The sequence below is a fragment of the Triturus cristatus genome, chromosome 8 (genome assembly GCF_964204655.1).
Source record: "Triturus cristatus chromosome 8, aTriCri1.1, whole genome shotgun sequence".
Taxonomy (NCBI): domain Eukaryota; kingdom Metazoa; phylum Chordata; class Amphibia; order Caudata; family Salamandridae; genus Triturus; species Triturus cristatus.
Genome location: NC_140591.1, coordinates 1,344,471,534 through 1,344,485,494, shown reverse-complemented (window position 1 = coordinate 1,344,485,494; position 13,961 = coordinate 1,344,471,534).

Here is a 13,961-nt window from a genome sequence, read left to right as displayed (position 1 = left end):
TAATTTCAAACAAACAGTGGTCCTCAAAATGGTTTAAGGAATAAAGGGAATAAATATAGTACAGAATCGAAACTATATTAAGAATGTCCAGCCGGACATCCGGTTTCCCTACTGAGTAAAGGGTTGTCCTTTGTCCCTACGACTCATCCTAATTTCCTAGAACTGCATACAGAATTGCTCAGATTTTTTAGACGACTGCGTCTACACACCTTTTTTCTTTTGAATCCTTCCACACCACCCACTGGCAACACTCCCTTCAGACCTCCTTCTACCTTCTCCCCTTCTGCTGGTATGGTACCTAGTGAAATCACCACCTTCGAGAAATTGGTTTTGAGAGATCTATCCACTTTGGAATCAAAAAAGCGTTTTATCCCCTACAACATTACCCTTCATGAGAAAAACGCCATTTCTTCCTTGAAGTTGAACCAATCACTAATTATCAAATCAGCGGACAAAGGTGGGGGTATTGTGCTACAAGAAAAGGATACATATACAGCAGAAATTCTTAGACAGCTATCCAATACTGATCACTATTGTAGACTCCTTACTAACCCCACCAAAGAATTACAGACAGTAATTCTCCAACTCACTACAGAAGCTAAAATGCAGGGCCTCCTCAGTCCCAAGGAATTTCTCTTCCTTAATGTTAAGGCTCCTCGTACTCCAGTCATTTACACTCTCCCAAAAGTTCACAAAAATCAGAGTAACCCACCAGGACGTCCCATAGTGTCGGGTTGCGGCTCCATCCTTGAGCCTCTTGGTCAATATATAGACCATTTCATTAAGGACTTTGTCCCTCTCACCCAGTGCTATATCAGAGACAGTATGTCTATGATTAACCTTATTGAACACCACCCTTTCGATCCTGACAATGATCCTCTATGCACTATGGATGTAGAATCCCTCTACACTAATATTCCACAAATCCCAGCACTCCTTGTTATCCAACAGGTTCTAGACTCCAGACCACGCCCTCACTGTGTCCCCACACTGTTCATCATCCAGTTACTAGAACTCTGTCTAACCCGCAATTTATTTTCCTTTGAGAATGATTTTTAGCAACAAGTGAAGGGTACATCGATGGGGGCAGTTTTTGCGCCTAATCTGGCCATTCTTTATATGGACCACTTAGAAATGTCTTCCATCCTTTCTCCCTCGAATCCATTCCTTTCTGGCATCACCCTATGGCGTCGTTACATAGACGATATTTTTCTAATTTGGCATCACAATGAAACAACACTATGTCAATTCAACCATTGGTTGAACAATAACTGCTCAGGCCTAAATTTTACTAACACATATCACAGATCACACATCCCATTTTTGGACCTCACCATATATCATTGCAATGGCGAACTACTCACTAAACTTTATAGAAAAAGTACTGAGAGAAATACTTTACTTTGCTATGAGAGTCATCACCCAGAGCCTTAAGAGACTCTCTACCATACTCCCAGTTTTTGCGCATTAGACGCAACTGCTTCTCTAAAGAGGATTTTTTTCTTGAAGCTACCACCCTTAGCAAAAAACTCAGAGACCGAGGGTATCCTAAAAGACTTGTACGTAACGCTCAAAAACGAGCATGGTATTGTCCTAGGGAAGTTCTTCTATCCCCTAAAACTAAACCCAATACCGACCGTATAGTTTGTGTCACCACTTTCTCCCCTGCGTCTAATCAAATCCGCAAATCCATCTTGCAACACTGGCCAGTGTTAAATGCGGGCAATCTTTCCATAGAGCGACCTCTGTTTGCCTTCCGAAAGAGCCGCAATCTCAAGGATCATTTACTAAGGGCCACCCTACCCTCCACTCGTCCCATGACTACCTTGGATGCACATTGGGGGCTCACGCCCCTTATTGGTCATGCTAAATGTGGCAATAGTAATGTATGCAGCATGACTATAGAAGGTAAAAGTTTTGTCTTTAACAATGTTTCTATCATTTTGACTTCGTTTTCCAATTGTAACACCAGCAATGTCATTTATTTGATCTCCTGTCCTTGTAACAAAGTGTACATTGGCCAAACTACACAAAAAGTCAAACTACGCATTGGCCAGCACAGGAGCAGAGTGCGCTGCAAAACCCTCAATGCCCCTCTTGTCGAACATTTTTATGAAATGGAGCACACCGAGGATGATATTAAGTGGACAATCATCAAGACTATCAAACTACCCCCAAGGGGTGGGGACATCGCCAAAATGCTAAATAAAGAAGAACTCAGAATGATCATTCGTATGAACAGCATCAAGGATGGTTTGAATCGGAATGAGGACTGGGCCAATCTCATCTAAACAACACTCTACTGATTCCACTTTCTGCCATTTTGTCTCACAGCTCTTCTGAGTAATTCCACTCCGTGATGTGATTGTTATGTCTAACTCAAATTGACTCTCACCATAATAACTCTCTCCTTGTGATGACAAATTATGTCCCTATATGGCATAAGTTCTTCCTTTTGTCATACGGCGCCTCTCATCGAGTAACTCTTACTCCCCTCTCTACTCCTGAATAACATAAATGTGTTTGCCTCACTGTTGCATTTTTCTTATCACTCTTCGCAATTCTTGATGTTCTCACTCTATTGATTCTCTAATTTTGTCTCTTCCATCTCCCTGCTTCCCCCAGTTTGTAGTCGTGTCAATACGACGCATTGATGTAAAGTTTGTGATAATTAATTGTATTTTCATTCCCACATGTAAAAATGTCCCGTCTAAATGAGGAACTGTTTTTAACTTTCCAAGACTCCCCTCCGGGTAAATCTTTCTTCTATCTCAACTGTCCTCTTCCATCATGGCGCCGCGTTTTCACGTTCTAGTGTGCCACACGCTCACGCTGCATGTATACCGGCACGCTTCCCTGGCCTGCCTCGTCACTCGTTCATCGTTAACTGAGGACGCCACTTGATCACGGTAAGCGCCCTGTCTGTTTGCCCCGTATGAGCATATTCACCATTGATCCTTTTACTTATCTGCACTTTCCCCCCTCCAGTGCATACCCACGGATCACTCATCCTTGCAATTCTATCGAAATTACCTGCTAATTCTGGATGCTCGGACCTTACTACAAGTTCCCGGATCGGAGCAAGATACTCGCATTGCCCGTTTTCGTACTCTAACAGGTACCCTTCCCCGCTCGCACACCCTCACCCCGGCGCAACCCGTTCACTTGTTCCCTGCCTCACGTGCCTCCTTCCCTCCCCAGCTACCGTTGCGGTCACACCCGCACTTACGAGCAGACTACCAGAGCCTTATTGTACTACAAGACGCGAGTTTTTATTCCGGCAATTGACCACGTCTCTTTCCCGATCTAATTTCTACGGTAAGCGGACCTATTGGTTGCTCCCCACCCCGTTATTTAGACCGGCAATCACTACTCCTCGCTTAAATCATTGTGGTCACACACTTTGCGCCCCGCTACTCATCGGCTTCACATACCTATTGTAGAACTCCACTTCCGGCGCTAAACTAATGCTTGCCTCTCTTTTAATTGTACTTCATCTTGTTACCTCACTTGCTCACCCGTTAGCTTCCTAAAGACAGCAAAAATGCATGTTGTCACAAGTGGCATGTGCACTGAGCACAATCACGGTTGAAATTCCGCGCTGCCTTATCCTAGTTCTAATTTCTCTTTTTCTCTTTTTCTCTCCCTCCTTACACTTTCATTTTCCCACAGGCAATTTTCTTTCAATACCAGGCATGTACATTCTTTCGTCCTGATGATGATCCTTGTATCTCTGTAATAGGATCGAAACGTCGTCGACCCCAATCTATACAGCGTGCACATTAATCTATTACGTAAAAAAGTGCATTGTTTGTATGGAAAAAGCTTAAACACTGGATTTTGTAAATTAAGCTCCTTTTGCCTTGCCTGTAATGTCTGTTTGTTTTGTATATGTCCTTTTCTCCCAACGGATACAGGACTGTGTCCCATATATGTTTTGCTGTTGATTATTTGTTGCTTTTACATTGAAGAATTAAACTGGATGTCCGGCTGGACATTCTTAATATAGTTTCGATTCTGTACTATATTTATTCCCTTTATTCCTTAAACCATTTTGAGGAATAATGAAAATAGCTTTTGGGGGCTAGAAACCTGCCAGCACTAAACATTTGTGTGCACCACTATTGAATATAAGGCACCCTACCTTGTTGCTTTAATGCCTACTTAGAGTGACCTATTTATTTTAAAGTATGGTTCTTTTGTGTCAATGACAATAATGGTAATTTTAACAGGTTTGTGTGTAGCTGTGCAGGCTGCAGCATTCAGGTTACCAAAATGGCACGAAACCATGTTTTATTTGTTAGCATACTGTATGGCATAACATGTGATGCTGTCACCATGTCACATTTAACTTTAACAAGCCATTGGTGTTTTATGTGCACCATAAACAATGGAATAACTGGAAGAGTCAAGCATGACATTTAGCAATCACCATATTCTGTCATGTTTTGGTGGTCAGAGCACATATTCCTGAGCCTTAACAGCAGTGCCCTAGTGTATGTGCTTTAAAAACCAGTAGTGTCAGTGTGAGAGGCTGGCTCAATATAAGATGTACACTGTTCTAAGTGGGGCAAAAGCAAAGGGGATGATGGACGGAGTGTTGAACATTGCAAGCACTCACACCCAGTCAACTGATCTGGGTTTAATCCATCATCATGCTTTAGCTCACTCCACCACCCCATTTCAGACATGGCCATATGCAAATCAGTCTGACCCTGTGTCTCATGGGAACAGTCCAGCCTGAACTGCCAAGCCATGTCTTCCCTGGACCGGAAGCAAGCATCTTGGGACCGGTTTCTGGCTAATCAGCCATCATCAGCCAGGCTAGCTGAAATCCAGTGGCAAAGTGAGCAAGGGACCCTTGTCTGGGCATAACCTGCCAACATAGGGCGAACAAAGCAAAACCAAAGGGGATGACAGTTCAGGCTGGACTGTTCCCATGAGGCACAGGGTCAGAATGATTTGTATATGGCCAAGTCTGAACTGGGGTGGCGGAGTGAGCTAGAGAATGATGATGGATTACACTCAGATCAGTTGACTGGGGGTGAGTGCTTGCAATGTTTAACACTCCGTCCAACATCCCCTTTGGTTTTGCTTTGTTCACCCTAAGTTGGCAAGGTATGCCCAGACGTGGGTCCCTTGCTCACTTTGCCACTGGATTCAAGCTAGCCTCTTGTAAGTGGACACCTTGCACTGATCCAGACAACCCTTATGGGGATTTCAGTGGTATTAGACAACATTAGAAAGCTCTCAAAGCGGTAGCTGTGGAAAGCAGCCTTCAGGCTTAGTCCTGACGGAGTATAAAGCAGCTTGTTTTACCAGAATATAATCTCATATGTATAGATGAAGTGAAAAAGAACCACACAGTGTAATTATAAAAAAATGTAACACATACAGATATCTCCTAGCCAGAGATATACACAATGCACACAATACTTTGCAATAGAAACAGGTAGGTACCACAGAATACACAGTGGTCCCCAGGGGGAGACCAAACCATATACTAAAATAGTGGTATGCATACCAGGATTCGAGTTAAGACAATACTCAGAGGACGTAGAAGTTGCAGGGACCCAATAAGCCACCCAAGGTGAGTATCTAGGAGCCCCACTGAGGTTGTGAGCAGTATAGGAACACAAGTGCTTTCTCCGTACAAATCAATGTTAAAGTCACGGTTGCAATTTTAAAGAAAGAGGACCCATCCCAGTGGACCCTGAAGAAACCCAGTGGAAGACAAGATGTTGGAGAGCCACTCTGCCTTTGGATACCTTTGGAAAAAGTTTAACTGCACCAGGGAAGCAGGGTGCATAGGTGTGAAGTGGCATCCGAAACTGTCATAGATCTCGATCGGAGACTTCAGGAAGAGGTTGCTGCTGGAGATGGTGAAAGCGTCTGATAGAACCCAGAGTAGACGAATGCCCACCGATGTCAGGTGCTTCAGGAAGGATGACAGTGACATTGGAGCTGCAGTTCTGAGTACCAGGCAATGCTGTGGAAGACCAGCAGCAGTTCACGAGCTGTCCCATGTCGGATGTCGAGAGTTGAGGGGTTCAGTGTCTGTCAGTAGCATCAATAAGCATTGGCAATTGCAAAGAACCTGGAAAGCGAAGAAGGTCAGTGTCGGAACCAGCATGGTCCAGGGGACTCACCACAAGTAGGGGAGTCAGGGCAGGCCCTGAGCAATCAGGGGAGCCCAAAGAATTCAACAGGACCCACTGGCCGTAGGCACTGGAGTCACAAGAGGACCTCGAGTAGCTCATCAAAGAAGCAGGCTCACGGTGAAGGCAATGTGGTGTGCTCGAAGATTCTGGTCACTGGAGATGCTTGAGGTTGGGGCTACTTGGAGCCCGAAGATCTTGATGGAAGGAAGCCAACAAGCCTTTGCAACAGCAAGTTGATGTGGTGCACAGGGGTTTAGTTCCTGCAGCTCCAATGAGAGATACTGGCCTCAAACTTGGTGAGAGGACAGGGCAGGCCTCAAGGGATGCAAAGCACTTGTGTTGCTGAGCCTTTTGGATTCCATGGGCACACAGGATCAACAGACTGGTCAGCTTAGTTGTGGTGCCTGCCGATGCAGGGAAGTGAGTCCTTCACTTCAAGGGAGATTCCTTCAGGTGTCTTGGATGCCCACAGGCCTTGGAAGGTTTTCTGTATGGAGTACAGGCACGGACGTTGCAGCAGACGAGCAGAGCAAAAACATCAGGAGTAGCAGGAGTCTTCCGGGCTGCAGCCTTGATGCCTAGAGCAAAGTTTTGCAAATTTCAGAGTGCCCAGACGGTCAAAGTTGAAGTGGTATCTGAATTGAATCGTGTCCCGTGATGAATCTAGGGACCCACCCTTCGGTAAGCCCTTAAGTACCCTAATGAAAGGGTTAGGATGATTCAGGGTTCCCGCCCAGGGGAGGGGTTAGACAGTGGGGAGGATACTCCTATGCCTTTGTCCAGTTTCGCACCAGAGCAGGAACTAATGGCTCCCTGACCTGGTTTGAACTGGACTATGCAAGGAGTGCACCAAATGTGCCCTTCAAGCAGACTAATTAGCACTGGAAAGTGCTCCCACCAGGCCCCAAGACACTAAACCCTGTCTGGGAGGTGGTCACACATCCCTGTGACAGGAAACCTATTGTTCTGCCTTCCCCTGGTCGAGCTTGGCTCAGCAGTAGGCAGGCAGAATCATGTCTCTGGTTGGCAGCAGCCATGTTGTGCTGTCCAGGTCTGGAAGACTGGTGAGGGCCTAACGGAGGGCCTTTTACAGGGCTTGGAATCATACCTCCACACCATTTACAGTGTGGGAATATGGTTCCAACATGTTTATTACCAAAAATGACAGGGTTCATTACAGCCAGTTTTGAGATGGTCATCATGTAATGCCCCCTATATGTTATATGGCTGTCTCACTTACAACCCGGGAGATTGGACTCCGAAGGCTAGCGTATGTCAGGAAAAAAATGACATTTCTTGGACTTACTTTTTTATATGATACTACGACTCTTTGTGAACACTTTCCTAAATCTAGACTAAAGGTCATTTTCCTAAAGAAAGCAATTCGCGATAGGTGGGATTGTCACAGAAAGAAGCACTCTGTAAAACTTTATCATAACATACCGCAGATATTTAATCATTCTCTCTCTTACCTAGGGTTTGTCAATAACAATCAGCATTGTTTTATTTTGTCTGAATTTAATTCCACTAATGCTAGGTCACCCTAATAACACTTTTTTTCTATAAGCAATTTACCGCCTTGTCTGTGTTACAACATGTCCCCCAATCAACTTTCCCTTCCTATTTTTCTGCCCCCTGTTCGTAATAGAGAGGAAGATTTTTAATATTCCATTCCTAAAGAAATTCTCACTGTGCACATCAGGCTTAGCACTGTCCACTTTTTATCAATTAGAAATGCCATTAGTTTGCTATGGACTTGCATCCGTTTTTCTGGCCACCCTGAGAACTCGCAAAGTGCATAGCACAACATCTGTCACCTCATAAGTCTGCCGGTTTAGGTATCTCTTTGATTACTAGATTGTTGTTATACCGTTGTCTTAATTTGATGTTTTAAAACCATTGGCCCTCGTACTTTATTTATCATTTTACTGGATTTTTTAAAATGTATTTTACATCTTATCTTAATAGCAATTAAATGTTTTCACTATTTATTGTATACTTTTATGCAGTGTTTCAATGCGAAATAAAGTCAGTTGATTGATTGGCTCCGAAGGCTATAGGGGTGTCCTGCTCATGCAGGGGCACCCTCACACTTGGAACCGAGTACCCTGCCTTCAGGGTTGAAAAGGCTTGCTGTAGGGGTGTCTTATAGGCTTTAAGTGCAGTGACCCTAGATATAGGGAACCTATTTATGTAGTGAGTGGTGTTAGCACCAACTTACACAGGCTGCAATGGCAGGCCTGTAGTGAAAGTTTGAATGGTCCCCCATAGGTGGCATAATACATGCTTCAGCCTATGGGGGACCTCTGGAGTACCTATGCCCTGGGGACCTTAGTACAATATACTAGGACTTATAATGGTACCCCAGTGACCAATCTGGGATGTACCATAAAAATATAGGGACAAAAGCAGAGAGACGTGGGTCCTGATTAGCAAGATCCCAGTCAGACTAGTCAGAAACAGCATAGAACTAGGGAAAACGTGGGGGTAACCATAAAAGCAGATCCTACTTTTCTACAGTAGGTCAACAAAAAAAACAATGACAATACAAAAATAGGTAATTTCTCATAAGCAGGACACACAGATTGGGTGAGATGTTACTATGGAGTAGTACAGATACAATTTGGAGGAAGTGAACAGCTCCAGATGAGAGCTTTGAGAAAGAGGGTGGTGCTATATGACACTGTACCAGTAGACATCTTCTAAACCTATTTCATGCATCAAGGAGGTGAAAATGAGTCATGCAATTGACAGTGGACTGTAGGGGAATCAATGCTGATTTTTTAACACTATTTGTATGAAAGTTGGCATAATAAGAGAACTAATATTGAGGAAAAGCAGAGTTTCTCTTTGAGGATACATTTTATCTATTGCTTTAATGTTTTACCTATTACAAGTTATCTGCATTTTACGAGGATATTTCACCTTGTAAAAGACAACGCTTGCGAGACAATTGCTACAGACGGAGAGCAAATGTACGAGAACTGACTTTATGGGTGTATTGACATATCATTGAGATGTTAAAAAGAAACAATAACAATATTTTAAGAAAGCAAATGCATTTATTAGACTCTGGATCTCATTCAATAGCTCAACCCACATGGTTACTTGCCACTGGAGAATACTGTGGGGCTTGTTGAACCTGTAGTTTGTGCAAACCTTTTTCTAAATATTATAGAGTATGTAGTTTAGTAACCCCTCTCATGTAAAGTTCCACTGTCATGTGAAACCAGACTCTGGTCTAGCATTCTGTGTGTATGTCAACTGGGAGTGTATGTGCAGTGCATGTGGAACACATGCATGGTAGTCAGATTCTGTGCACTGTGAGTCAGCGTACTGAGGTCAGTGGGATCCATTTTAGGTTCCTACGAGTTAGCAGGGCAGGAGATGGAGGGTGAGGATAGCTGCCTTCAGACAGTTGAAGTCCAATGCCTATATTGCTGTGGCTGAAGAGAGTGGGACCCAGGCACTAAAATGTAGAGGGAGGAGACAGAGCACCTTTTAGAAATTCCATTAAGTTCTTGTTAACAAGTGACTGATGAACTATGGGAAGGTGTCTTGTTTGCTCATTTCACAAGGCAGTGGGTGAGGATGACTTCTGGACACTCCCTAACCAATGAGAAAAATGCTTCCAGGGGCATGGAATGCTGGTTAGTTCTTTACAGGCAATGCCATTTGCTAAATGGTGGGTGCAGCAGGTGGGACTGTATTTTCTGAAGATCAGGACAGGGACGTTTGTAGGCAGGTTCTGCCATTTTGTCTGTCCCTAATTACTGTTTCATGAAGTGTGATGAGAGAGACATGCAGACAACTCACATTTCATTGTATCCCATGTTTTAGACCCCCCTACTTGGAGCCAGCTGTCTTACTACCTGCTGTGAGAGCTATCACTTTGCACAAAGGTTGCATTTAGAGAGCAGCCTGAAAATTACATTTGAAAGAAAACATATCCAAATTGGTTCTGATCAATCAACATTTGCTGTCTGGAAAATGTTTATAAAAGTGGGATCAAAGGCACTCTATTCTGTTCCATTTTGAAGTTCTTATTTGTCAAGGAAGGGAGTGCTCTGCAGAGTACCTGCAAGAATTATGTGTGACCAGGCTTGTGTCTGAATGATATCCAGTTTCACAGAGATCAGGGAAAATCAACTGAAGTCTGTACTTTCTGCTGTAGAGGAGATGAGGATATGCCTAGAACTGAAGAGGCTGCCTACCTACCTACTGAAAGAGGAATGGATTTTGACTGACACTGAAGTAGTAGACAATAGTCTGGAGGTAAAGCCCAGCATGTGCCCGTAATGGGATTGACCAGAGAAAACAAGAGATTGTGAAGAAGTGAGCCATTGGATGACCTGCATGTGGTGGTAAATGGTTCTCTGCATTAAGACTTCTACAGAAACATCCACTGAGGAAAATTCAGCAGTTTATGAATGCTGAACGTCTGGTGCTGTTCTGCATGTTGTGGGAGACGATTGATCCAGATGTAGCAACTGCCATGAACAAATGCAAAGCCAAGTTCAGCCTGGGGGGCTGGAGCTCCTGGGAGAGTGTCCATCTATTCTCTAGCATAGTGATGCCACAACTGCTGAAGACAGTAAGCTACCAATGAAGGATACTACACTGATATCCCAGAAGTGTACTCATTCCCAGCAAAGACGACAGCGTGACTCTGGCAACTCCAAAGCTGTCACTATAGGGGGAAGGCTGCACAAGTGCCTACCACACTCAACAGCACTCTGCAAACTGTGCACAAATGAGAAAAGTGGCTAAAAACCTGCTGCATGGAAAAAGACATTTCCCGTTCCATTATTGTAGTGTAGTCCTAATAGTACCCTGTCATGCAGGACCTATGCTGTTTACAGGTAACATATACTGTGGGTCTGGAGGTAGACTGACTCCGTGCACCCCCGCCGCATATGTTAGCCTATGGTTTGCATTAGCTAGCTCGCAGTGCCACTAGAATCTCCTGCTCTCAGAGAGATTAGTTTTTGACAACCACAGAACACAATAACCTCAGACTCGTGGAAACAATATACTACTTTTCACCTAGTCACTCATGCTTGCTTGCTTTGCTCTCAGAGAGATACAGAGAAGAAACAGTCAAGCATTTTTACAATAAGAATTGATTGTACCGTAGTTCTTCTCATGTAGAATAAGTGCGCTGTTAGAACTGTAACCCAGTAGCAGAGATATAGAACTTGCAGCAGAGTGAATAAAAGGAAATAGTATTATTCTACCATTTTGCAATAGTCACAAACATATACATGAATATGAAATGCATTTATAAAAATAAAGTACGTACTCCTAAGATGCCTAACTAGATGCACCTAGGTGTGCCTAGCATGTGAGTAGGTGCTACAGAGCCTAAGCCTAAGAGCCTATGAGCCAAGAATCCCGCTAGGTTTGAGTTGAACCCCCATACCTGAATAGTGAGAGTGTGGTACTTCGTCCTGGACTTGAGCTGAACATCCCCGCAAAGGGATCGTCAGACCACTGTCAGCTGGAGTGATGGCATGCCGGAGCTGCAGCGTCTCGGTTCCCTCCTGCTTTCTGATAGCAAGAGGTGCTGTATTTATACAGTCTATGTATGTGTATTACCCATTGTTCAGTATGAGGATGATGTTGGGGATTGAACCTTATGTGTTGATGGGAGAGGTGAAGTATGCCTCCTGGAGAGTGTACTCATCAATTATTCATATGTGCTAAGGATGACTTCTTAGCAATATCGATTGGGAAAAACCCACCCTCGGCATGGAACTAGGTGAAAGGTTTAGTCCATAAAAGACTACAGTCCTTATAAGGCGTGATGTCCCTATAAGACATTCTGTCCTTACTTGGAGTTCTGTCCTTATAAGGCTGGTTCATATGAAATAACGAGAGCTGATGTAGGGAAAGTGTACGATGTTCCCTGGACCTATATTAGGGTACCGATATGAAATATAACAACTGCACCTAAGCCTAGCCGGTGCTGTGCCCCTGTGTAGGTGCCATGGATCACAATTGCAAAGAACTCCATTAGTGAAGTTGGTACAGAGGGCATCATGTTTATATTTGAACAGGATTTAAACCCTGCATTATATTACCCTGATTGCACTGTGTAGTATTATATAATGCTTGGTGATTAAAGTTCTTTCGTTCACTTAAAGAACATGGACTGGGTCACACAGTACTTTATTGTGTCTACTGGCTGATTGTTGAGTTCTAAGCTCCTGCCCCCTAACTACCTTGCTGAGAAGTCTTGGACTTCCTACTCCAAATACCTTCAATGTGAAGTACAAAAATTGGTATGCATGGCCCAGTTTGCAGAGCCGTAGTAGGAGGATCCCATGAAAACTGTAGCAAACAATTTCATCCACCACTACTGGGGCCCAGTAGCCCCTGTCTTACCCTGTCACCCCCTGAATGCATGCAACTGTAGCCATGTTCACCATGGAGAAATCTCATACGGCTGTAAACATTTTGCAAGAGTTTCGCAGCAAGGTTTTTGAATGGCTGCGCCCAAGAGGGCTTAGTATTGGTTTTGTTGCCACAGACAATGGCAGTAATGCACTTAAGGCCATGGATCTTGGTTCCTATTTCAGCGTTCCGTGTTTGGCGCACTGCATAAACATTATAGTTCAAGACTTTCTGAAAAAAGAACCCATAGTCAGCAACTTACTGGCCATCTGCCGAAGAATATGCACTCATTTCAGCCATTCTTTTAAAGCTCGGAAGCAGCTGAGGATCATCCAACGTGAATAGAGGATGCCAGTCAAAGCACTCATCCAGGAGGTGGCAACACGTTGGAACTCAACGTATTACATGCTTGATCGTCTGTTTGAGCAGTACAGGCCACTCCATGAATATGTCTGGAAAAGAGGGGATGCTACTGTTAAAGGCATGAACCTTGAGATGGAGCAATGGAGCCTAATTAAATGCCTGACTGAGATGCTTCATCCTTTTGAGGTCTTCACACGTGAAGTCAGCAAGGAGGACTGTACAATGGGCCAAGCTAACCCATTAATGCAAAGGCTAGAGCATCAGCTGAAGAAGGTGTCTGAATCATACAAAGGTGTAGAGGACCAAAGGGAAGCCTATGACTTGGCGGAGAGCTTAGCCCGTCGCTTAGCTGAAAATCCAAGGATAGAAAATAAAATGTTGTCACAAGAACATTACATTTGTGCCACAATTCTGGATCCACGTGCAAAATTTGGACTGAAGAAATTCTTTGCTTTTTCAGAGATTGATGTTGCCCGCTACAAAACTTGTATAGCTGAGGCAGCCAGTAAGTTGGAAAACGAACGGTTGCTAATTCAAAGCCCGCAAGATCAACCCACAAGAAGTACTGCAGCAGGGCATGCAGGATCAAGTGCAATTTCGTCGGTTGAGGGCGGTGCATTTGGATCACAACACTCACCATCACTATCGACAACAGCAACAATAACTGGATCATTAGGCCCAGTAGAATCGTTAGACGATTGGCATGTACAGTTAGGCATTAATAAGCACAGTGCTGATGCACAGAGAAAAGAGCCCGAAAGCTTACCAGCAGCACCCCTGAACATTGAGCGGATGGTCCAGGCCTATCTGGACGACCCAACAGAGGTGTACATTGATCAAAACTCATTGCAGTATTGGTATAGGAAAAGGTCTGAATGGCCACTGCTCAGCAGGCTGTTGATAAGCTATCTGGCTTGCCCTGTCGCAAGTGTCTCTTCCGAACATGTTTTCAGTGCTGCTGGTTCCATGGTAACATTGAGAAGGACCAGTCTCTCGCCCAAAAACGTGGAGAGGTTAACAATGATCAAAATGAATCATCAC